We start from the raw sequence: 24,963 nt of genomic DNA, 5'->3' as shown, positions 1-24,963 counted from the left end.
GTTATCAACAAATTACCGCCCTGGTTGGCGAAAACGCAGAGCGTTCGACTCACATCCTGACTTAAGAAGATTCTGGATTCCAGTCCTGACTTGTTTGTCCATTTCATGTAACAATCATTTCTTATTAATCTCGAAGTAACCGACCGATATTTCTTTACGGGTTTTATTGGCACACGTAATACCATTTTCTTTCAATAGATGGACACACTAAACAGCCACACGGCAAACACTAGCGCCGCGCCGAAATCACGAACTTCTTGCTCTCGCCGAGTTGATTATAAAGGCTCTAGATGGCACAGCAGTGCTCTTACCAAGCTACACGTCTCGTTACATATTGTTCTAATCGATTTTCGCGACATCGCTAGGAAGCAAGTTGTGTGGAGTGAAGCGGGGGTGTGCGAATAAAGGTGAAATAAAACCTTTCTGTGAAATTACCTTCAAGAGTCGGAATCTAGTGAAATCTCGGAAGGGTCAGTGAGGTTTTCTTCCATTTGGACAACAGCGGAGAAAAAGGTACGGCTAATTTTTTGTACAAGATTTGACGGAAAACCCCGGCTAAATTGCGAATCGATCAATTTCCCACAGAACAGTTCATTTTTTTTACCCGATATTGGTTCTTGATTAAGCGTATTACTAGGAAATGCTGCAGTTCCAGTGGCGTGCCAAAGGGGCCCCTTATCATTTCTTGTTTTCGTAGTCAATCCTATATTTCACCATCTTTTCGTGTATCTGACGTTCTTTCTTTTAGGAAACCTGAACCTGAAGGCGATTATAACCCCCAGCAACACTTTCCTGGGCACGCCACTGTGTTGATTCTTATATTTAAGCAATAACCAGGTCAGTTTTCGCATCATAGCTAAGATTTGTGAATTAAAAGCGCTTCAAATCTTGTTCTTGTAAATTCGTAACATCGAAGATGAAATTCGAATCTAGGTCACTCGATTCTTGATCTCTAACACAAAACTACTTCTGTATTATTGTGGAAACGTTGCGGTTATTGGAAATTGTATTAAGATCCCTCTTCTTTTCAATTGCGCCTATTTCTCGTGGCGCACTGCATTTGTTCAGCACAGCTGACGCGGATAATGGCATTTTTTTTTAGCTACCTGGTATCCCAGCTGTTTTTCTTCATATAAATATCGATTTTTAAGCTGTGAAAGTTGGATTCACCTACTAATGGAAAGGTGTGTGCTGCAGGCGTACGTGTTTGATGCTATTTATAACCCAGGGCTTTTTTTTCTTGTGAAACAATTTAATTGCGTGGATATATCGGATGGCTATAGATGTCGACACATTCTCGTTTTAACTTGATGATTGATTGTGGTCAAGAAATACAAGAAGCTTGACTAAAATTCAGTTTCTTATTTGAACTGTTTTGTGGGATAGAACTCCTTTCAAGTTGAACCTTTAAACAAAAGGGAATTTTCCTACACCCTTCTTCTCATTGCCTTATTCCACGCTCATTTAATATCAGTCCCCCTTTTTAAAATAGATGTGTTATGCAAAAAGTGCATAGCTAGAGATCGGTTAGTTCATCTAACTATCCAGCCTAACTATTGCCTATTTTTGGTGGAGCAGGAAAAGATTTATAGTATCCTTGCTTTGACTCATCTCACCCAACAGGTGAGCTTGCCCCGAGTTGATAGCTGCCTGGAGATGAGGCCTGCTCGAAAAAGGTTTATAGCCTAGTATCCAATCTAGATGTATTCACTCGGAATTTTAGCACTCGTCACTAATTTATTAGGTAACTGTTCTTAGAAGTTTAAATAAACCCGTCTCTGCTCTCAACTTCTCACCCCCCCATCCCCGCTGTCCAGAATGTAAGAAAGTTCAAATTCCTTAATTACGCTCACCGATATGTCCTTCCTACAAACAATTACCACTATATTCTCCATGCTAGATTCTTATTTACATATAAATTTTCGTTTTCCCCTCGCCGATATCTTTGCACTGGAGAAGAACATGAAATTTTGTCTCCTCTCACCGCACTCATTCGGCGCTTCCGTCTTCCCGTTTACGTTTGGCTTGTGTCCATCCCCCAGTCTGAACCATGCCAATTCTTGCTCCCACGTAAAGTCCCCTTTTCTCTTCCTTATCCACTGTTATTGATGATAATACAGATATTATTGTCACAACATGACATGACCCATATTACTTGCACATCAATTCTCCCCTCTACTCCCCTTTTCAAAATCCACCGGTGCCGATTTCCGTGGCTGAGTGGTTAGCACAGCGCGTTACGACGTCAGGGATCCCGGGTTCGAATCCCAACTTGTGCATGGATGTTCCTTGTGAGTGTTACCATATCACCACTCATCCTTGTCGTTCCGGTTAGCCAAAGGTGGCAGAAAAGATAGGTAAAACAGGCCTCCCAGATGGCGCAGTGGTAGCGTCGTCGCCTTGTAATCAAGGGGTCACGGGTTCGATACCCGGTGGAGGCACACAGTTCGGATCCCACTTTAAAGTGTAGGTCCAGTCCCGATTAGCCATACTGTGCATAAAGTGGACTTAAAACACCAACTCAATCAATCAAAAAATAGATTATAACTAAACCAATCAATCAAACCCAAATATGACGATGCCTAAGCTATATAATTCATTATTTCGCCTGCTATTGATTAAAAGTAACAGGCCTAATTCATCATACAGTAGACTCGTGATTAACCGAGTCCCGATTAACCGAGGCTCCGGGTTAACAGAGGGAGTGGTTGGAAAACATCGCGCTTCATAACGCATCCCCTGTTTGTTTATTAGTAGTTAAGTGGAGTCAAGCCACCGTCCCCGCTGCACGTGTTCGCTACATTGTCGGTGTATCCGATTGTTACGGTGGTGTTTAAGTCTGTGTAGGCCTATTCTAAGCGGAGAAAGTAATCTTCTCATTTATGTTGTACTAGTAATAAATAATTACTATACAGTTTTAAGTGTTGTTTCGTCATTTACGACCTATTAGCACATTATCTCCGTATTATCCGAGTTTTTCCGTATCCGAGGTAGTCTCGGTCCCAATTAGCTCCGATAATCGCGAGTCTACTGTATAATCAGTTACGAAATTTCATATATGTGTTGTCTTACAACCTTGGTGACAATGAAGTTCGACCAGAAAGGAATACGTGATTAAATGCACAGAGGCATAGGAGATGGAATGGGTGACCCGCAGAAGTAACGCATGTGTGTAAGAGGAGGCGTGTGAGCAGGCAAGAATCGCGATCCCAGCATGTTGCACCCAAGGTCACGTAAAGAACGAAAAAATAGAACTATACGCGTGACATTGAACTTCGACCAGGCACCAGACCCATACGGTAAATTCCAGATAGTGACGCATTCGACGGAAGCATGACGTCACGGACACGATAAGGGAGTCCGCCGTATATAAGCGCGTGCTGTGCACCGAGGAACCGCAGTGCATCATCACCATGGCCAGGGGCAAACCTATTGACAAGATCGTGAGGAGAAGAGTGGTGGAGTTGCAACGGGATGGACTCAGTGAACGGGAAATAGGGCGCCAACTTATCATACCCAAGTCAACCGTCCACTGCATCATCAAACACCACCAAAATACGGGTACTACAGAGCCAGGTAAGGCCCCCGGTCGAAAACGCCTGCTGAGCGTGCGTGACCTACGGATATTTAGGCGCTATATCCAGACCAACAATCATGTTTCTGTGGCCGAATTACGACTGTGGACTCAAGAACGCTTTCACATTGAAGTGTCAACCAGAACCATTCGCCGTTACCTACAGCGATGCGGTTACCGAGTGTACAAGGCGAAACGTAAACCCTTCCTTTCCATGTTGAACAAAGGCAATCGACTACGGTGGGCACGAATGTACCAGGGATGGACATTTCGACAGTGGAACAGGGTTTTGTGGACGGACGAATCCATTTTTCGGAAGGAGGAACAAAATGAAGCAAAATGTTATGCACGTCGGGTACAAAAACCTGCGTCAGTGATGGTATGGGGATGCATGACGGCATCTGGGGTTGGCCCACTACACGTCCATGAGGGCATTGTGAATGCACACGCATACTGGAGCGGCATCTTTCCACAGTGCGAAGGCACCTGTTCCACAGGCGGCGTCTCATCTTTCAACACGACAATGCCAGGCCTCATACAGCGCAGCTGACAAGAGAATTGTTGACTCGCCATCACGTGCGAACTCTGCCATGGCCACCATCGAGTCCCAACCTCTCGCCCATTGAGAATGTGTGGCGTGTTCTTAAGCGACGTGTGCAACAGAGGGGACCCACGACAGTGGCTGCTCTTATCGCCTGCCTGCAGGAGGAATGGCACCGCATCGATGTGGAATACCTTGAACGACTCGTCCGCAGCATGCCCCGATGCATTGCCACAGTTATTCGCCGACGGGGCGGCGTCACACCATGGTGAACAGGATCCCCTCTAACAGTGGTCGAACTTCAATGTCACGTGTAGATGGACGAAAATGTTTTATATTTTGTGGACACCATACATTGCTGCGTTGCAGCGGAAATTTATGTTTTCCTTTGTTCCATGTAGCCTGCTGAATAAAATATGTTCAGCATATGCATGTGTTCTCCTTCTTTCACAACTCACTCCTATATTTGTGACTGGTCGAACTTCATTGTCACTAAGGTTGTACAAGCATATTTAGGCTTTTATATTTATACATCTTGAATCATGTATGCGGCAGGAGCGTATATTCCAGGCTACCTAGGCTATCTGCGAAGCCTGAAGCGTAGAAAATAAAATACAGAAGAAAAATCGATCAGAAATTGGCAACCTGATTTCTTATGAGTTGGCAACCTGATTTCTTATGAGTCAGCAACCTCATTTCTTATGAGTTGGCGACCTGATTTCTTACGAATTGGCAACCTCATTTCTTACGAGTTGGCAACCTCATTTCTTACGAGTTGGCAACCTCATTTCTTACGAGTTGGCAACCTGCTTTCTTACGAGTTGACAACCTGCTTTCTTATGAATTGGCAACCTGCTATCTTATGAGTTGGCAACCTGCTATCTTATGAGTCGGCAACCGGATTTCTTATGAGATGGCAATCAGATTTCTTATGAGTTGGCAACCTGATTTCTTATGAATTGGCAACCTCATTTCTTACGAATTGGCAACCTCATTTCTTACGAATTGGCAACCTCATTTCTTACGAGTTGGCAACCTCATTTCTTACGAGTTGACAACCTGATTTCTTACGAGTTGACAACCTGCTTTCTTATGAATTGGCAACCTGCTTTCTTATGAGTTGGCAACCGGATTTCTTATGAATTGGCAACCTCATTTCTTATGAGATGGCAATCAGATTTCTTATGAGTTGGCAACCTGATTTCTTATGAGATGCCAATCAGATTTCTTATGAGTTGGAAACCTGATTTCTCATGAGATGGCAATCAGATTTATTATGCAGGGCCTCCCCCATGGCGCAGTGGTAGCGTCATTGCCTTGTAATCAAGGGGTCCCGGGTTCGATACCCGGTGGAGGCACAAGTGGTTCGGATCCCACTTTAAACTGTAGGTCCAGTCCCGATTAGCCTTACTGTGCATAAAGTGGACTTAAAACACCAACTCAAGATTTCTTATGACTTTGTAACCTGATTTCCTATGAGTTGGCAACCTGATTTCTTAATAGTTAGTAAACTTATTTCTATTCATAGCCTAGGAGCACGTGACATAGTGAGATAGCCCCGACCTTGGATCCAGTATACGCCACTGGTATGCGGTGTAAAGTGTGATCTTCAAAAGAGGCATTCAAATAACAGCCGTAGCAACTAGGGGGTATATGGTAAGAACCAAACCTGACCTGCCTAACCTACTCAATTTCAGCAATAAACATGTGAGTGTGTTAGGCAAGCTGGGTTTGACTCTCTTGGCGTAGCGTGCACAGCAGACGATAAGCACGTGACGTCACTGCTGATTGTAGGTACCCACGTTTCTGCAAGTGTGCCTGCCTAATCGTAGCCAACCTTCTTCCACGAAACTGAGTACGGAAACAGCATTCTTGCTGGCTAGCGAGTCTCTGGAGGCTGGACTCGCACCAAGAATAATCTTACGCGCGATTTTCTTTTGTTTTATGTTAGGTTCCCTGTGTGTGCTGATTGTCGACCGTCTATAGCCTCAGCTCTTCTCCAAAATGCAGGGGGGACTTTAAAAAATTTGGACCCTAGTGATATTATTATTACTTGACTGTACATGAAATACGCAAGATAACGAACTGGATATGTTGTTTTATTTTGCAATTATCACAATATTAAGAAATTTAAATAGTCGATTAACTTTGTCACATTTTTCAGCGTACTTTTTGTGCGCGCCCTCTGGATTTGCGACCCCTAGACTATAGCTCAGGATAGCCAAGTGGTAAATCCCGAATGCCAAAATGTGGAGATTTCAATCCCCGCGCACTGAAAGAAAGAAAACTTTTGAGAGATATTTCTATTGTGATGATTAGGGTGCGGATTTATAGGCACTAAAAACCTCACAAATAGGCAGGCAAAAAGGCACGAAATATGACGAAAATAGGCACTTAAAAATGCGCTATAAAATAAGAAAATGCACTAAAAGAGGCAATTAAAATGCATTAAAATAGGGTTTTGAAAATGAAGTTATTTCAATTTTCTTCTTCCAATGCACAGTTATATTCAGGGCGTGCCTAAGGGGGGAAGGGGTGGGTTGGAGTCGTCTCGTCCAAGTATGAGTCGCCAACAGGTTGTCCAGTTTGCTTACCCTGAGTAAGCGATATTTGGCATTTCCAAATATCTGACATTCCTTAAGACCCTCAAATCTAGCAAATACCAGATTTCAGTCAGTTATACATAAACATACATAAATCAGAAAATGAAACGCGTTGAAGTTTTTTTATCTCTAGAATGATGCACAATGTTAATAATAACGAACCGTTACATTTCCAAATGAATAACTGTTATTGAATTACTAACTTTACGGAAGTACAGTTAACTTAGTTTTGAAAGAAACTTTCCGAAGATTGATATATACAGAGCGAGTCAAACGTCAGGTTGCATAGGAAGTTTCTGACTGTTATTGAAGGAAGATGCTGACAAAAGACGGAAGGGTGTAGGTGATTTTCCTGAGTGGCTACCACGGTCTCCAGACCTAACATCAATGGATTTTTTTTCCCTTTGGGGGTCATTTAAAGGCGCTAGTCTACTCAGTTAAGATTCAGAACATCCAGCATCTGAAGGATTGTGTAAAGTGCAGACATGATTATACAGGACGTTCTGCAAAAGGTTCTGGAGAACTGGAAACGTCGCGTCCACACATGCATTGATGTTCAAGGTGCACACATTGAAGATATACTATAAATCCCTATGTAACCTGACTTTTGACACACCCTGTGTGTGGGCGGGTGTAATTACACCCTGCACAGTGCAATGGTTTTGTGAGGGTAGAGCCCCACGTATTCACAATCTTGGTAATTTGTGGAGGTGATGTGATCAGCACCACGCTGTGGACGACTTTATCCCTCAGTGTTACAACCATGTACGAGTCATTCCATGCGAAGTCAACACAGCCTTTGACCTGACCATCTCCGATTCTCATGAAATTTGGGGAGTTGAAACTATGCATACAACTTAGTAAGTATAAAAATTTTTAGTTTCGTGCGTCTTGTAATTGTTAAATTATTCAAGGTCAAAGTTAGCATAAATTGCCCTTTATGAGCCCGCTTAGCTATACTAAATCTGCTGTAACTCCGCCTCTATTTTGCCTAGGAAGCTCAAATAAAGCTTATTGTACAGGGAATTGAACAAGCTTTCCAGTGATATATAACAAGCCCACCTTTGGATAAAAATATAATTTTGTCACGTGACCTTGACTTTTGACCTTCAATATCTCAAAACATGTCATCACCAAAAATCGTGAAAAAAATATATTTGGTCTCTCATACCATACTCTAAAACATACCAAAAAATCATTCTGGGACTGCAAAATAATATGTGTAACTATGTGACTGATAAAAGCCCCATTACATGAACTATGAAGAGTCAAAACTCCCTTAACACCCCCTACAAAATGTGAAGGAGTTATCCTGGGTATAATTGGTCATGAAAGAAATAGGTTAGACACAGGGAGATCCCTAGCCGTGTGTGTCAAGCGCAGGTCCGGCATATTGTTGACCGCCATATTGAATTCAACGCAGAAATTTCAAAGGAAAGGGGGTGATGTGAGATATCAAATGAGGCTAGAATTTCACGAGAAATGAAGTGACGAAGGATTTTCCAACGTATCTTACGCCAGCAAAAAGTTATACACATATCTTTCACTTACGATATATGCACATTATAATGTTGTCAATGTTCCTGTGAGCACACTCGTTGACGTCTCTCACACTCGCATAGAACATTTGGTAATGTAGCATGTGCAACAACATCGCTAACAGAAACTATGCCTTCTCCCAGATGGTCAATATCAGGGACTTTTTGTGCATGCACCATTCTCTTCAAATGTTTCTGAAGATAAAAGTCCTCCTAAGATGTTAGATCTGGGGAATGTGCAGGCCTTTTAATAGATCCCCGTGTGCCCATCAATCTACCTAGAAAATTACCATGAAGAAATTGCGAAAATGTCCACATAGTGTGGTCACACTCTGTCCTGTTTCAAAACTCTCGAAAAGTGCCATATCCCGTAAGCAAGGGTGAAAAAACCTGTTCACTTAACAAATCCAAGAAGCCCTCACCATTTAAGGTTCCGTTGTTGAATATGGACCAACCATTTCCGTTCGCCATACATTATACCACATAATTAGCTTACCAGCAACAACCATTCGACTGAGCAAATCACAGGTATTGCATATTAATTTTATTAATTTCACCGTGAACATAAAAATTTGCCTCGTCACTGAAGAATTTTTCATTCCGAAGGAAGTGTCACGTAATTGTTTGAGATACTTTTCCCAATATTCTTCACTATTCAACTATTTGGTGAATGTAGCTGATTAAAATCATATGCAATGGTGCGTATACATCTTTCTCTCTTAAGTTGTCAGCGTGATCTCGATGAGTTCCTAACACGTTAGGAGCATTCCAATGCTTTGTTTTTAACACCTCGAAAAGGAGAAAATGATTACAAGCATGCAGTAATAAATTTTTGCTGGTTAAATATATGTTGGATAAACCTTCGTCACTTCATTTCTCGTGAAATTCTAGCCTCATTTGATATATCACATAACCCCCTTTCCTTTGAAATTTTTGCGTTGAATTCAATATGGCGGTCAACAATATGCCGGATCTGCGCTTGACACACACGGCTAGGGATCTCCCTGTGCCTAACCTATTTCTTTCATGACCAATTATACCCAGGATAACTCCTTCACATTTTGTAGGGGGTGTTAAGGGAGTTTTGACTCTTCATAGTTCATGTAATGGGGCTTTTATCAGTCACATAGTTACACATATTATTTTGTATCTTCTGATCCCATTGCAGTCCCAGAATGTTTTTTTGATATGTTTTAGAGTATGGCATGAGGGACCAAATATATTTTTTTCACGATTTTTGGTGATGACATGTTTTGAGATATTCAAGGTCAAATGTCAAGGTCACGTGACAAAATTATATTTTTATCCAAAGGTGGGCTTGTTATATATCACTGGAAAGCTTGTTCAATTCACTGTACAATAAGCTTTATTTGAGCTTCCTAGGCAGAATAGGGGCGGAGTTACAGCAGATTTAGTATAGCTAAGCGGGCTCAAAAAGGGCAATTTCTGCAAACTTTGACCTTGCATAATTTAAAAATTACAAGACGCACGAGACTAAAAATTTTCATAGTTACTAAGTTCTATGCATAGTTTCAACTCCCCAAATTTCATGAAAATCGGAGATGGTCAGGTTAAAAATTACACATATCTGTGTTGATTTGGCATGGAATGACTCGTACCCATTAATTAGTATTTATTAGAGACTGGGTGTACCCCAGAGCAGCTCCGTGGATGGCCACTGCTCCCGGGGAAACACATTACAGTGTGGTTTTTGATTGTACTTCTAGGACCAATCCCTGGTAGCCTATCTGACCATGAAGCGAATTTGGTAACAGTTTCATATCGGCACAACGTATTTCTTCATTTTTACAGAAGAAACTACTTACGGAAAAGAGTTTCTGTAGCATTTTCAAAGTTCGTGCAGGTATTTTCTTTCATCTTGGAATCAATTTCACCGGGAATTCATGTATTTTTCAAGAGAAATATCTATCCGACGTACAAGATTGCCGTTGCTTTCATTTCCTTCCTCGGAAGGATGTAACCCCCTGTCAGTGTTTCCAACCACGCCGTTGTTTCGCAAGAAGACGTAAAAACGAAATATACATTCCTGATATTACTACGACCCCTTAATTTTAACTATGTTTGCCTAACCTAACCTTACCGTGAATGGTTTGTGGGGCTATGCGTGAATGGTTTGTGGGGCATTTTTCGATTAAGAAGGTTGGAAACACTGCATACCCACTAATGATCCACAACGCTAGTCAAGCTGTGCCCGCCATATTATGTGTTACGCAAGCAAAAAAAGGAAGAAGAATAATTACTCGTAATGTGAAAAATTGAAATTATTTTCGTGAAAAAAGCATAATTCCACCTTGAAGAATCTTTCGCAATGCAGAATACGTAAGTACGAATGTTACAAAATAAACGAGTGAGAGGTGTTGTGCCCATACGAAACTGGTACCGCGATTTTTTAATTAAACTTTGAGTTTGAGTGTATGCTTATGTACAAAAAGCGGAAATAATAATAATAGTAGTAATATTTGTCACAGGGGGAATTTATTTCCACGGTCGACGATAATTTTAGACATATGAAGTCTCAGAAGAAAAATACTAGAGGGGGCTAATTCTGTAGTACCGCTGTTATCCAAAAATTCTAAACAGTATTGGTGAACTATTCAAAATGTTGCCAACTTATTTTAAGCGATATATTTGTGCTATATACAACGTCCACACTAATAAATTCAAAGCTTTTGGCAATTATACTTATTCATACAATAATCTAAAACTCACTAAGCTTTCTTAGATACGGTAATTTATAATACACAGTGGTGTCACGCTGGCACAAATATAAATATGTTTCTGTTTTTCTTCGTACCTTATAATTAGGGACACTGAAATTTCGCGAACGCTTTAAACGTAAAATTATTTTCAAGTGTGTATAATTTTGTTTCGAGACAAGTGGATAAGAGTTATGGCCATTTTCGGCTCCAATTTATTCACGAAGTTCCGCGAAATACAAATCAAAATGCGAAATGAAAGGAAACGAAATTGTATCTTTTTAAATGCGAAATTCATGAATTTTATTTATAAGATCGACCACAAGGAAAAAAGCCTTGGGACGAGAAGTCCCCGCGCAGCTTTCCCTTCTTCCCTCCACCTCGGGCCATAAGGAAGCATGGTCCACTCTCCCCCTCCCCTACTCGCGGGAGTACGGTGCACAGGAGTCGCGGGTCTGCGCAGGTTGTTTTGCTCGTGGTTCCACTATACCATAAATCATTGTCCCTACTTATAATGAATTGCCGAAAACTTCTATGAACCTGGCAACCTTTCCAACTGTATGGAACTATGGAGCAACTTCAAATATTGGCAACGCTGAAAAACAATAACATACTTCAATAATACAGTAAAGAAACGCTAAAGTAGGTATATGTTTATTTAAAGCACTGTTCAGGCACGTATCTAGAAATATGTTTCGGTGGGGGGGGGGGGTCCGAACCAAATGTCTCAGGAACAATAATAATAATTTTTAAATCAAATTAATACTAATTACAATACATAAATTAATATTATATTATTATTACACGATTAGGTAAAAAGACTGTAGCTATAAAAATAAGAGATATAACAGTGCATATTCATTACGTAGCTTAGCTTTAGTTAAGATCGGAATAATTTACAAAAAACAAGTGCTCTGGCAATGAAATTAATGTCAAGTAGATGAATAATTGAATATTTATCGAATAACAAAAATGATGTCACATGTAGTTGGAGAAATGTAAGTTTCTGATTAAAAAAGTTCAGAGGAAATTAATAACCATTGATTATTATGCAACAAATGCTAATATTTTCATTACTCAATTTTAGTACTTGGGGGGCCCAGACCCCTGGACCCCACCTAAATACGTCCTTCCTGTTCCTCAAAGCCGTATGATCCCAATATAATTCTTGTCTTCCAATAACTTCAGAGGAAATTATACAACAAATGCTAAACGAGTATATTTTCATTATTTAATTTTCGTACTTAATAAGTCTTTCGGGTGTGTGTGTGTGGGGGGGGGGGGTCCGGACCCCCTAGATACGTCCTTCGTGTCCCTCAAAGCCCTATGATCCAATATAATCCTTGTCTTCCAATAAGTTCAGAGGAAATTATACAACAACGGCTAAACGAATATATTTTTCATTATTTAATTTTAGTACTTCACAAATCTTTCGGGGGGGTCCGGACCCCCTGGATCCCCCACTTCTAAATACGTCCTTGTGTAATATGTTCAGAAAAGGTACAGTGGCTCTCAAAAGTTTTAGGACAATGACATTTTAAACTAGGCAACCCAACTTACCCAAGGCGTTGTTGGGTTGCGTGTAGAGTTAGGCTAAATTTCAGGGTTGCCACATGCACAATAGATATTTATAAAATACGCGAAAGAAAGAAATCGAAGTATTATTGTATAAAACTAGAAAAAAAATATCAGTATTACATTTGTTTCAAATGAGAAATACTTTCTGAAAGAAAGAAAATCGATTTTCTAGTATTTCATGGCTTTCATTTTTTCTAGTATTTCACCCCTTTTCCCATTCATGTTCAATGCAGGGATACCTCCGTAAATATCGAATGAACAATTTTCATCATGTGCAATTCTCCATTCAATGTTTTCGCCGATTCGTAGTACCATCGTTTTCTTTGTTACAAGCAAGTATTCTTTGCACATTACATGTAGGAGGAGGGTTTGATCTACATTTCACATTCGTCAGCTGCTTCTACCTGTTTTCTTGAGCGCAAGCTTGTAGGGTAGTGGATACCGTTAAGGATCGTCAACCTGACGGTCGTGGGTTCAAACCCCTCCGGTGGCAGAAAATTTTCATAAGTTTTGGACGTATCCCATTGTGCTCATTGTCCACGCCGTGTGAAACGGAATGATTCAGTTTGGAATTAACGATTGGGGGGAGGGGAAATAACAAAATCTCCATTTCAACGAACCGAGAAGTGGAGAAAAATTGGATAATTCTTATAAATATTAAAATTACATTCATGTTTTTAGTGGTATAATCGCAGGTAAAATCAAAGATCTTACGTGGAAGATTTTATCTTGCTCTGACCCAACCAAAAGGCATTTCGCAGACATCTAATACATTCTACAATACATTTTAAAATGTTATTGAATGTTTCACGTCGATAATTTGATCAATGCATCATCAATACTTGACGCCGAGACGATATTTTCTGCAACTACATCTTCCCTCCTCTTGTCTCCAGTCTTTTCTGTTCTTCTCTTCTCCTTCTCGTTCTTCTCTCCCCTCCTTCTGCTCTGCTTTATCTCATATCGCCCTCCCTCCATTTCTCCCCTCTTGTTTCCATCCCACTCTTCTCCACTCCTCTTATCTCCTCTCCTGTCTTATATTTCCGACTCCACTCCACTCTTCTCCTCTTCTTTCCGTTCTTCTCTCTTTCACTCTATTCTCCACTCTCCTCTTCTCGTCTCCTTCTCTCCTCTCCAAACTCCTCTTCTCTCATTCTGTTTGCCTACCTCTCTTCTCTCCTCTTTGCTCCATTTTCATCATCTCTTCTTGCATCTTTTGCCATTCTCCTCATTACTTCTCCTATCCACTCCTGTCCTTCATTTTCTTCCCTCCTTTGCTTTTCCTTTTCCCCTTTTGCTTTCCCTCTTCTCCTCTCTGTTGTCCCCTTCTGTTTAATCTCTCCTCTTTTCCTTTGTGTAGACTCATCAGCCATGAAATACTAGAAAATCGATTTTCTTTCTTTCAGAAAGTATTTCTCATTTGAAACAAATGTAATACTGATATTTTTTTTCTAGTTTTATACAATAATACTTCGATTTCTTTCTTTCGCGTATTTTATAAATATCTATTGTGCATGTGGCAACCCTGAAATTTAGCCTAACTCTACACGCAACCCAACAACGCCTTGGGTAAGTTGGGTTGCCTAGTTTAAAATGTCATTGTCCTAAAACTTTTGAGAGCCACTGTACAAGAAACGAATGATTAGTCAGTGTTGGCAGGTAACATTTTCTTTCGTGGGTTCGCAACTTGTCAGTATGCAGTGGCCATTATCTGTTGAGATCGTTAAGAAGTTCTTATCTTGTTCCCAGCGATGGGAAAAGCTCTCTCATCGCGTTCTGCTGAAGAAGATAAAACCCCCTATCGCCAGGCGCAGGTGCACTGCAGATTGTTTGGATACGACACGCGCGCCACCTGCCGTGATAAAGCGGAAGCACAAATGGGTCATCGAATCTTCCTAACCTGCAATAGAGCGATTCAACGAACAACCGCACAGCGGTCGAAAAGGGAACCGCAGTGAGCTGTAAAAACAGAATTATGCACGAAACGAATTGTGCGAAAAACTTATTAAATGATGCGGATTAAGGGAAACATGGTTATTTAAAAATTAAGCTAGTTTTTAGTGTTTGTATATTTTGCTTATTTAGCGTTGCATTGTGTACTTTTGGTGTTCAGTGATCAGGGCTTGATATGGACCGGAACCTGAATATCTAACATCTCGTCAAAAATGACAACGAGCCGTTCCAATTCGTTATTTTTATTAGAATTTTTACTAAAGTTCAAATCACAAACCCTGAGACCTTCTGTAAACAAAACCACGTGCATGCAGAAAGCATTGCAAACTCATAGAAGTAAAATAATCCACACGAAAATCCAGCGTTGTTACAGGATTCATTACGTAAGGTAAAACAACGGCCAATTTGTAGTATGGGATACGCTGCCGCAAATGACGTCTCACTTTAAACCCAATGCTCTTTCTTTTGTACTTATTGCTTCACTTTTATGGTTAACTCCTTGCACCAGTAATCATTTCCCATAAATTTGGTTTCTTTCTTGCATGCGAATTGAATATATTTTACTTGCATTTTTTTAGACAAAATGATATAACATGGTAATGTATATTTCTAAGGTTTGACTTAGATAGGAGTGTATTTGAAATTTGTTTGTAGATTTTATGTAAATTGTATCTTATGTAAATAAAATATATAATGGGCATAAACAGCCATATGCAATGCTGTAAGTCCAATAAATATATTGATGATGATGATCAAAACAAGACAAAGAAAGTTCGTAAATTTATTGCGGTTGGAAACTTTGACAAGCATCCTAATAACGATTTTTGTTCCGCCAAATATAGTGCACTTCGTAAAATAACTTGGTGACATGGCAAGGCAAGATAAGTGTGAACATTTTGTAGGAATATGCATTGTAACTTTCAATGAGCTTAGAGATTTGTGTACATAATGATATATTATAACATTGGTTGTTTTCTAAAAATAATCATGTGAACAGCAAAGAAGTAGTGCCACTTTCAACATGGCGAGTTCTATGTGTGCGGGAAGGTCTCCGTGTTCAGTGATACATCGAATCGGTGAGACGTTTGTTTACAGAAGGTCTCAGGGTGGGTGATTTACACTGTACATTTTCCTTTTTTACGTGAACTAGATTGTTAATATTTCTTAATAGTACATATTCATATTTATATATTCATGCATATAGCTTCCCCTCTACGTGAATATGTGTTGTCGCCGCAAGGGAACTTAGAGTATGACGGCGGATAGATTGCCTTCAATTGTTTGTGGCTTGCAGTTTTTCGTATTTACTTTCTCTTGAATGTTCATTATTATTATTTGTTGTGTCTTGCGGATTCGATTGTTCTGACAGATTAACCCATACAGTCAAATTTCAACACGTATCATACGCGAGATAACGATATGGAAATATCTTTCACATTTTGTTTTCTTTTTTTGCACAAATTTATATTTAGTAAGCAGTATTAAAACAGAGTACTTAGGTTACAAAAATGTTTTCCCAGTTGGGCAAGCTGACTACTATCCTCGATTTCCATCTGTTTAAATTTTGAAAATGGAAAAAGTTACAGGAGACTCGTGTTTCATATTTGATAAAGGAAAGTCACCAAAACTGACATAACGTTTTGCTTTCTAACCTTCACTCAGAGTAGAGGAGGAATTTTCAGAAGTGGAATACAGCATTTCCATGCCCAAGTATAAGCTGTGTAACAATGTGTGTTACAACAACATTTTGTCCCACAAAACAGTTCTTTCACGAATCGTGCCATCTGAGAAAATGGGTTCCTGAACCGACATAAAACTTAAGTAAGGAATTACGTTAAAAAAGCAACAAAAACAAATCATAATATTTTAATGGCTTCTATTAGAGAATAAAGCAACTCCTTCCATCAACATGAAAGGAAATGCAATTTATTTTTGCCTATTTAGTTCTCAATGGTAACACAAATAAAGTCAGTTTCAGAAATCACAGAGTACAGGCCATGTTCTGCTCCTGCACATTGAACATGAGCCCAAGGATTGCACATGATACACATTCACCACTGGTATCCTCAGAATGAAGTCCTTCACAAAAAATACATTCAGCATCTAGGGTATCTTCAATTCGCGCAATGGTTTAGGGAACCGAATTGCTGACGCATGTCGGTTTAGGAAACGCCGCCATCGATAACAATAACCTCAAAAATCTACAAACACCACACCACATCTTCACAACTAAAATATATGTTCGGAATTGTAATTCTACCTACAATAACGTGATTAAAACTATAAGACTTTACTCATCCGTCCAGCATGGATAATACGGACAGACAAAGATATTAAAATCACCCCAAGACAAAAATCTCTCCCTACACAAAGAAAACCATCACGACAGTTGTTTCGCTGGAGTCCGTGTCGCTTGCGCCGAGGCTTCTTATCGGTTCATTTCCGCCGCGACATATGTAAAGACCTTCCTTGATGGGTTTTCCCACAATCCGGAGTGTCATTACCGCCGCGCGCACGTGTGTCTATGACGTTGCCCAGCTGTAGCTGTGTTTATCTTCGATTGAAAAGGAAGGTGATTGGTAAATGAATGTAAGATGAAAGTATATATGAGGGATCTACATTGGGAAATTAGTATTTATGTAAAACTGAAACTTGTAAGAGACGACAAAATGGCTGAGAATATGAAAATATCAATACATCGAAAAGGACAAATGTGTTGAGTGTGTTCTTTCGAGGTACAGAAGCTCAGGCGATCTTCGAGGATGCCTTCCAGCATTTGCATACCTACAAGAATTGAAATAACGTTTGTATTGTTCTTGTGCAATTGTATCGAAATATTGTATTTATATATACGTAGCTATTACTTATATAATGTTTGCCAAAAATAACATAACAAGTGTACATTTAAGTAGTACTTGCAATATTTTAACAACACTGTATTTACAATGCTTTTTTGACGATTAACGATAAATTATTAATAGTTAATAGGCTGATGCTGATTTACGTATTTTGTGTTGTAGAATAAAATTGATACAAGTAATCCTGTGTAACGTCTTTTGAAATAAGCAAATAAAAGTCATTTGACTCTGTGGATAGGTTTAACATTTCAGTGTAAACACAGCTTTGCAACGTCATAAACACACGTTTGATTTTATGTTTCAAGTCCACTTTATGCACTATGCACCATGTGCCCATAAACACACGTGCGCACGGCGGTGATGACACTCTGGATTATGGGAAAACCAGCCAAGGATGGTCTTGACATATGTCACGGCGGAAATGAACCGATAAGAAGACTCGGCGCAAAAGACACGACACCGTCGCGACACTGGTCGCACAATATCTTGAGAGCCTAGACTTACCCTGTTGCCGCGAGGTGGTAGCACTTCTCGGCTGTGAAATAGGGGTGTGTCGGTTTAGGAGTCCTATGCTAGTTTTGGTGACTTTCCTCTACTATTTTATGTTTATGTAACTATTTTCATATTAACTATTATTCATTGTAATTCAGTGCACCATTACACACTCGTTTCTCGTTGCCTTAGTAACAAAAAAAAAGAGACATCATGTTAATGATTGATTGAGTTGGTGCTTAAAGTCAACTTTATGCACAGTAAGGCTAATCAGGACTGGACCTACAGTTCAAAGTGTGATCCGAACCACTATGTGCCTCCATCGGGTATCGAACCAGGGACCCCTTGATTACAAGGCGACGACGCTACCGTTGCGCCATCGGGGAGGCCCTCAAGTTAATGAAAATAAGCGTTCCGTCTCGTGAAAATTTACATTTCGAGCTCTGCTGGTGATAGAGCGTGTGACTGGCAAGTAGGAGACCAGGATTCGATTTCCAGGGTGATTGAAGGTGAATTTTTCGTAATAGGTTCCTGCATAAAGCCAATATGTATACCTGGAGGTAGAGGATTGTCTAGGATATTCACTTTTGGGGTGTACGTTCGCATTTAACGAGGTGTAAGGGTCAATTTAGTGCCAAAATGACCATAAATGGAGCTTTTGTGAAAAAATTACAAGGTGTTGAAGAAATTTTGGAGGGGTGTTAGGGGGAATGTTGATACTATAATAGTACTGGCGAGGATGCTGATCAAATCACTTCGGCAATGATCAAGAATGTGCGAAGCCCTACCTTCTCAGACCCTGTGGCACGATACAATGCAGAATTAATAGCCTTTGGCCGGCCCACGTGGCGTAGTGGTTAGCACATCGCTCTACGACGCCAGGGGTACCGGGTTCGAATCCCGGCCTGGGCATGGATGTTTGTGTCAACTCATCAATTTCATCATCTCATCACTCATCCCCATCTTCGCAAATTAGCCAAAAGTGGCACAAGAAGCGAAGTAAATTAAGCAAATCAATCAATTAATAGCTTTTCGTGTTGCTTGCTTTCTGCCATTGTGAGGGGAAATTCCGTGATAGGAAATCGATGACTTTACCTATGTTGAAGACACGGCTTCGATTACTGGGGTGGTCATTAGCAACGTGTGGGGACAACTAACCCCCTCGCCCCCCCCTAATCGCCGCCAATGGGGGTGGGTGATCTAAAGTGGGAATATTTCTGACCTTGTCCCTGCAAGAAGAGCATCTGGCATTCCTCGATGGCGCAGTGGTAGCGTCGTCGCCTTGTAATCAAGGGGTCCCGGGTTCGATACCCGGTGGAGGCACATAGTGGTTCGGATCCCACTTTAAACTGTAGGTCCAGCTCCAATTAGTCTTACTGTGCATACACCAAAAAAAGAAGCGCGTCTGGGGTTCACAAAGCCTAAAAAAACCTCAATATAAATGGATGCCTGGAGGGTAAAGGCTGCCGGAGCGAGATGTTGATCACATCACCTCCAAAATGACCTTGATTGACAATGTGTACACATATCCACTAAATGTGCCTTCAGGGCACGGTGATATGTACGCGTGGAACTTTACCTTAATTTCCGACCGTTCACGCTCAGCTAGCTGGACTAGTTCCGGAGATACCAGCATCCCTGTTTGGAGATGTTCCAGTCAGAACTGGAAACGCAGCAAAGCGACCACGGACCGGAAGTCGAGAATTCGATTCCCGCTGACTCGAGAGCGCTGTAATGAGGAGATCGAGTGTGGACACGGATACAAGAGCAACTTGTTAAACCCAATCGCATCTGGAGAACCGCAAAACTTGTTTGAAACTGGAATTGATCTTGAAACTCCGGAGGGCCTCTCCACCGACCGGATGATATATGGCGGAGAAAAATATGATATTTGACCGGACTGGACGTGCGTTTCCTGGAACTCCGGCTGCAGAGGCTTCCGGAGATCTTAACTGGATTTCGAGAGCAGTTACAAGAAAAGTTAACTGATCGATGATAGGCCGTATCTCATTTCTAGAGTTCACTCTGCTTCTAGTGCGTCGCCAGGGATTTTGATAGGGGGACCAGGCCATTAATATAATTTGAATACTAGGAGTAATAATAATAATCGTGGTATGATTGTTATTGCACAATAATAACTATTATAAACTAATAATATAAACCAATTTTTGAAGTGAAAGCAAAAGACAACCAACCTCTCTTCCACGTGTAGACCCTTGACTGTATTTTGCAGAAAAGAAAGGCCCAGGCGTTGTTAAGGGGCACCTGCCCCCCCTTGCCCCCTAATCGCCACCACTGTTTTGTGATCGTCCTCTCATTCATTTCATCACTCATCCTCATCTTCGCGATTAGCCTAAAGTGGCAGAAAAGCGAAGTAAAATAAACTAAATCAATCCAATCTAATCCAATAAGACATTTATTTTAAATTATTATGGTTGTATCCTTCGGAAGAATAGTTAGCAGAGCGCGCTACGACGCCAGGGATTGCGGGTTCGAATCCTGGCTAGGGTGTTCCTAGTTGAGTGTCCCTTCATCAATTTCACATCAACACTCATTCTCGTCGTCGCGATTATCCAGAGGTGGCACAAAAGCGATGTAAAGTGACCTAAGTCATTCAATCAACGTTCTAGACTTCACCGATAGGTGAACTGTATACCCTGTCCCAGCTATCTGTGGAGCAGACGAACGAGAACAAGTCTCTGCGCAAGTAGTGACGCGAGACGGCTCCACCAATGAACAGTGAGAGAAAAGGGATTGTGTAATGGAGGGAGGGAGGCGACTGGAGTTACCCGATTTCCCTGCTTCGCATTGGCTTTACTCACTCAATTTCCTTCCTCCTTTTCTGTCGGCATGCACGGCCCTGCTCCAAAGTTAGCTGGGACAAGGTATAGTCGAATCACTTTTCCACTTTTGGATAATCTTGGGATGGAAGAGGATTAGATTAACTGTGTAGCGCGATGAGATTTTCACACATGAACAAGACACAGTAGGGAACCCCAATGGCGTGCCAAAGGGGGTTGGTGGGTGTTATACCCCTCTTAGGTCAGCATCTCTAAAAGAAGTAACTTTAAATTCTGGAAAATATTGCAAAATATAGTGCAGACTTCTAAAAAATAAGACGTGAAACCCCTTTCGAAAATCCTGGGCACAAAACTGTGGAAACCCCACAGCGGTTATGGTTTAGCTACTAAATAAAAACGAAATATATTTAATATCCATACATGGATAGATATGTTTGGAAATTAGCAAAGATAAAACTGAATACATGCCGAAACCATGGGCGTCCGGAAGGGAAGGGCAAGGGGGGGCCGTGCCCCCCCTGGAAAACGAAAGTCAACCAAAAATTACATATTTCACACATGTAATTTAATTTCAGCCACAATAATGTGTGTTAATTATTGCACGAACATGATAAATTCAAATATAAGCAATGAAAATTATATTATAGAGGAAATAAAAATCAGGCACAATTCAGGAAATGTGTGTTACGTCTCTCTTCATAAACTTTTATCTTCTCGCATAATATTTAAGAAACTAAAAGTTAAAATATACAAAACAGTAATGTTGCTTGTAGTATTATATGGATGCGAAACTTGGTCCCTTGCATTGAAAGTGGATCATAAATTGAGAGTATTTGAAAATAAGATCCTTAGGAAAATATTTGGACTTAAAAAGGGATGAGGAGACAGGTGAGTGGAGAGGGTTGCATAATTTAGAAATGCATAATTTGTATTCATGTCCAGATATTATTAGAATAATTAAATCAAGAAGACTTAGGTGGGCAGGCCATGTGGCACGAATGGGAGAGGAAAGAAGAGTTTACAGAATTCTTGTTGGAAAGCCTGATGGTAAGAAACCAGTAGGAAGGCCAAGACGAAGATGGAGGGAGAACGTTGAGATGGACCTAAAGGAAATCTGTAGGGATGGAAAAGATTATATAGAGCTTGCTCAGGATAGGGACAGATGGAAGGCCTGTGTTTCTGCAGCCATAAACCTTCGGGTTTAAGAAGGCTAGATAATTAGTTCATAAATGCATTTGTTACGAACAAATGGCTTGTGTGGCATATTTTTTTCAAATGTAAGAGTTGTTGAAATTTTCTTACCTCCATAATATACTGATATTTATATACATAAAATTTTAAATAACATTCGTGTAGGTACAACCAACCGCTCAGCCTCAATTTCCATTAAAATGTTCCCTTACGTTACTCTGATTACACTGTCCAACAATGGTTTTGTTAAAAGTAAAATTTCAACGGATCTTTATGTTTTGCCACCTGCTGATTCCGAAAATGAAGTCAGAAATTGTCAATCACCCACCATTTTATTGTAAGAATAAAAATATAATTCTGCATTATTATTGTAGCATGCAGTCCATAATAAGCTGATTGGTAGGCAATATTTAAAATATGTTTATGTCTTTGCTCCAACAATACACTAGTAACTTTAGGCCATTGATGTCTGCATGAATGTAGTGAATTGCATAATGATCCTGATTTTGTGGGGAGTGTTTCAACAACTGAACCTCACTTAATAACTGAAGAGGATCTTAAAGATTTAGTTTGAGATCTAGAGTTAAGTAATGGTAAAGCAGAACTGCCTGCATCGCGATTAAAAGGATGGCATTTATTGGAGAGTGATACTAGAGTTACTTTTTCCGGCAACGCCAAAAAGACTTTGTAGATATGTATGCTGAAGATAAGAACCTTGTTTTCTGTTGTAACATCGATGGTCTATTAGAGTGACTAGATATTGTCCATAAAAGTGAAGAATGGCGTTTGTTTTTAGACTCTTGGAAAACAAGTTTGAAAGGAGTTGTACTGTACAATGGAAATAAATATCCAAGCATTCCCGTAGCATATTCCTGGGGCATGAAGGAAAGTTATGAAAACATGAAACTGTTAACAAATATCCAGTACTGTAAATACTCTTGGCAGATATGTGGAGATTTAAAAGTTATTGCTATACTCTTACGATTGCAACTAGGTTAGCAGAGATAGACAGCAGAGATATCTCTGGGACAGCAGAGATAGAAAAAATCATTATGTTAAAAAGAACTGGCCGAAGAGAGAGTCACTCATCGCAGGACAGGAGAATTTTGTTCATCCACCACTTGTAAATTCAGACAAAATCTTACTGCCTCCTCTCCACATAAAGCTTGGCCTGATGAAGAATTTTGTAAAAGGAATGGACCGTGAGGGTAGTGGATTTATGTTCTTCAAAGAGAAGTTTCCGAGCATTACTGAGGCGAAACTAAAAGAGGGAATATTTGGCCCTCAAATCAGGAAACTAATGAAAGATAATGGTTTTGAAAAGAGTCTAAATGAGCTGGAATTGGCTGCTTGGCAATCTTTGAAGGAAGTAAGCATAAATTTCCTCCGAAACTACAAGTCAGAAAATTACAGAGAACTTGTCGGTAATTTGATTCAGAACTATCATGCTCTGTGGTGTAATATGTCTCTGAAGATACACTTTTTAGACTCCCACCTCGATTTCTTCCCGCAAAACCTTGGGACAATGAGCGACGAACATGGAGAACGTTTACACCAGGAAATTGGTGAAATGGAAAGGCGCTACCAGGGAAAATGAACTCGGGCAGATTATTGCTGGACACTAAAAGAGATGTTCCTCAGGCAAAGTACAGCCGAAAATCAAGTTCGAAGACATTCTAGATATGCCATTGTAAATAATATTGCATCGTATCACTGTAAAGCTATATAAGATTTGTATGTACCTGATATTTTGCATGTACCCTGTTACTCAAATTTCATGGGTGATGGAAAAATTCTGTAATTAGATTTGAAATCAGAACATCAAATTCAATTAGAATCAACCACAAGTTATCTTTCAACAGACAAAAACTTCAATTTTGTTGGACAGTGTTATTTTTCCATTGAAAACAATACAACTTCATTGAAAAGTAGCAAGTACTAGAGAAAAGTTACAAAGTCATCGTACTAAGTTTAAGGTTATGAACAAATCCATCTTGGTTATTGAACACAAGGTTCTAACTTTCTTAATTATGTAAATAAGAATCGTGTTCGCAGCGGTCAGCTAAATAACTTGCAAGATAAATAAATTAGCGTTCGTGCTGCCACCTAGTGACAATCTGTAAAAACACCAGACAAAACTGCGATTATGTAGTCGCTACTAAGAATTAGTATATTAATAACAGAAACTCTTAATAAGTTCCAAAAAATATGTATTATATGTATTAATTCCCCAATAAAAATAATAACCATAATAAATATGGTTGTGCTCAGGGGCGCCGACTTGTCAAAATTATTGGGGGGCTCTGATCACTGAAATAAATAAATGATGACTCACTCCCTCTCTTTTTTAAAAAAATAAAAATACGTCTTCCTATAGAAGTTTTTAAGCAGCTATTATATTCCTCATGCAAATGAAATGTAACATGAAAAACGTTTAGAAAATGTTTCAAAGTCTCTTTATGTCTATTGTGTCTGCTCATTTGTTTTTTTAGATAACAATTAACATTTTTATTGAAAAGTATGTATTTACATTAAGAGACCAACCTAACAGTTTTATGCCGGCCTCGGTGGCCGAGCGTGTTGGGTGGTAGACTCAACACGCTTTGAGCCAGAGATCTTGGGTTCGAGTCCCGGCGAGGGCATGGGTGTGTTTTAATGTCCGCAACTTACATGTGGTGGGTTTCAAATAACCCATAAAATAAACAATATTTAACAGTTTTATTTAATTATTTACATAAATGCTAACACAAATCGCAGGAAAATGGTTTTACTTTTTTGTTCTTGCTACAATATTTTATTTTTTAAATTTAATTTTGCAATAACAAAAAAAATAGCATGTACACTAAGATATAAATTGACATACACAACAAAAACATATGAACATGATTTAAAAATAAAGCAAAAGTCTCTCTCTCTACGCAGTGGGTTATTTTTTATGAACTAATTAACGAGCGGTCTCAGGTCCAAATTATCAAGCGCAATTTGATGTATGTGGAGTACCGATAAGCTGCTTAGTCTCTTCTGCCTCATTGTAGATCTCAAATATGTCATTAGTCGGCTAATAGCACTGAATGAGCTTTCGGCTGTGGCTGTCGTCACTGGCACAGTGCGGAGGAC

At 40.0% G+C, this 24,963-nt stretch overlaps 1 protein-coding gene across 2 annotated transcripts in view; it reads left to right on the top strand.

Moving 5' to 3' along the window:
- Positions 1 to 335: 335 nt before the first annotated feature.
- Positions 336 to 24,963, top strand: part of Rab3 (RAS oncogene family member Rab3) — a 192,159-nt gene continuing 167,531 nt past the window's right edge. The window contains exon 1 of one of the 2 annotated variants that reach the window (XM_083112790.1): positions 336 to 513. The gene's annotated coding sequence lies outside the window, so the exon portion shown is untranslated. The remainder of the gene's footprint in view (positions 514 to 24,963) is intronic. The other variant, XM_083112788.1, reaches the window with a different exon arrangement.

The sequence above is a fragment of the Lepisma saccharinum genome, chromosome 26, assembly GCF_977018435.1.
Source record: "Lepisma saccharinum chromosome 26, izLepSacc3.1, whole genome shotgun sequence".
NCBI classification, from domain to species: domain Eukaryota; kingdom Metazoa; phylum Arthropoda; class Insecta; order Zygentoma; family Lepismatidae; genus Lepisma; species Lepisma saccharinum.
Note: the sequence above shows the minus strand (reverse complement) of the source record. Positions and strands in the feature narration are given on the sequence as shown.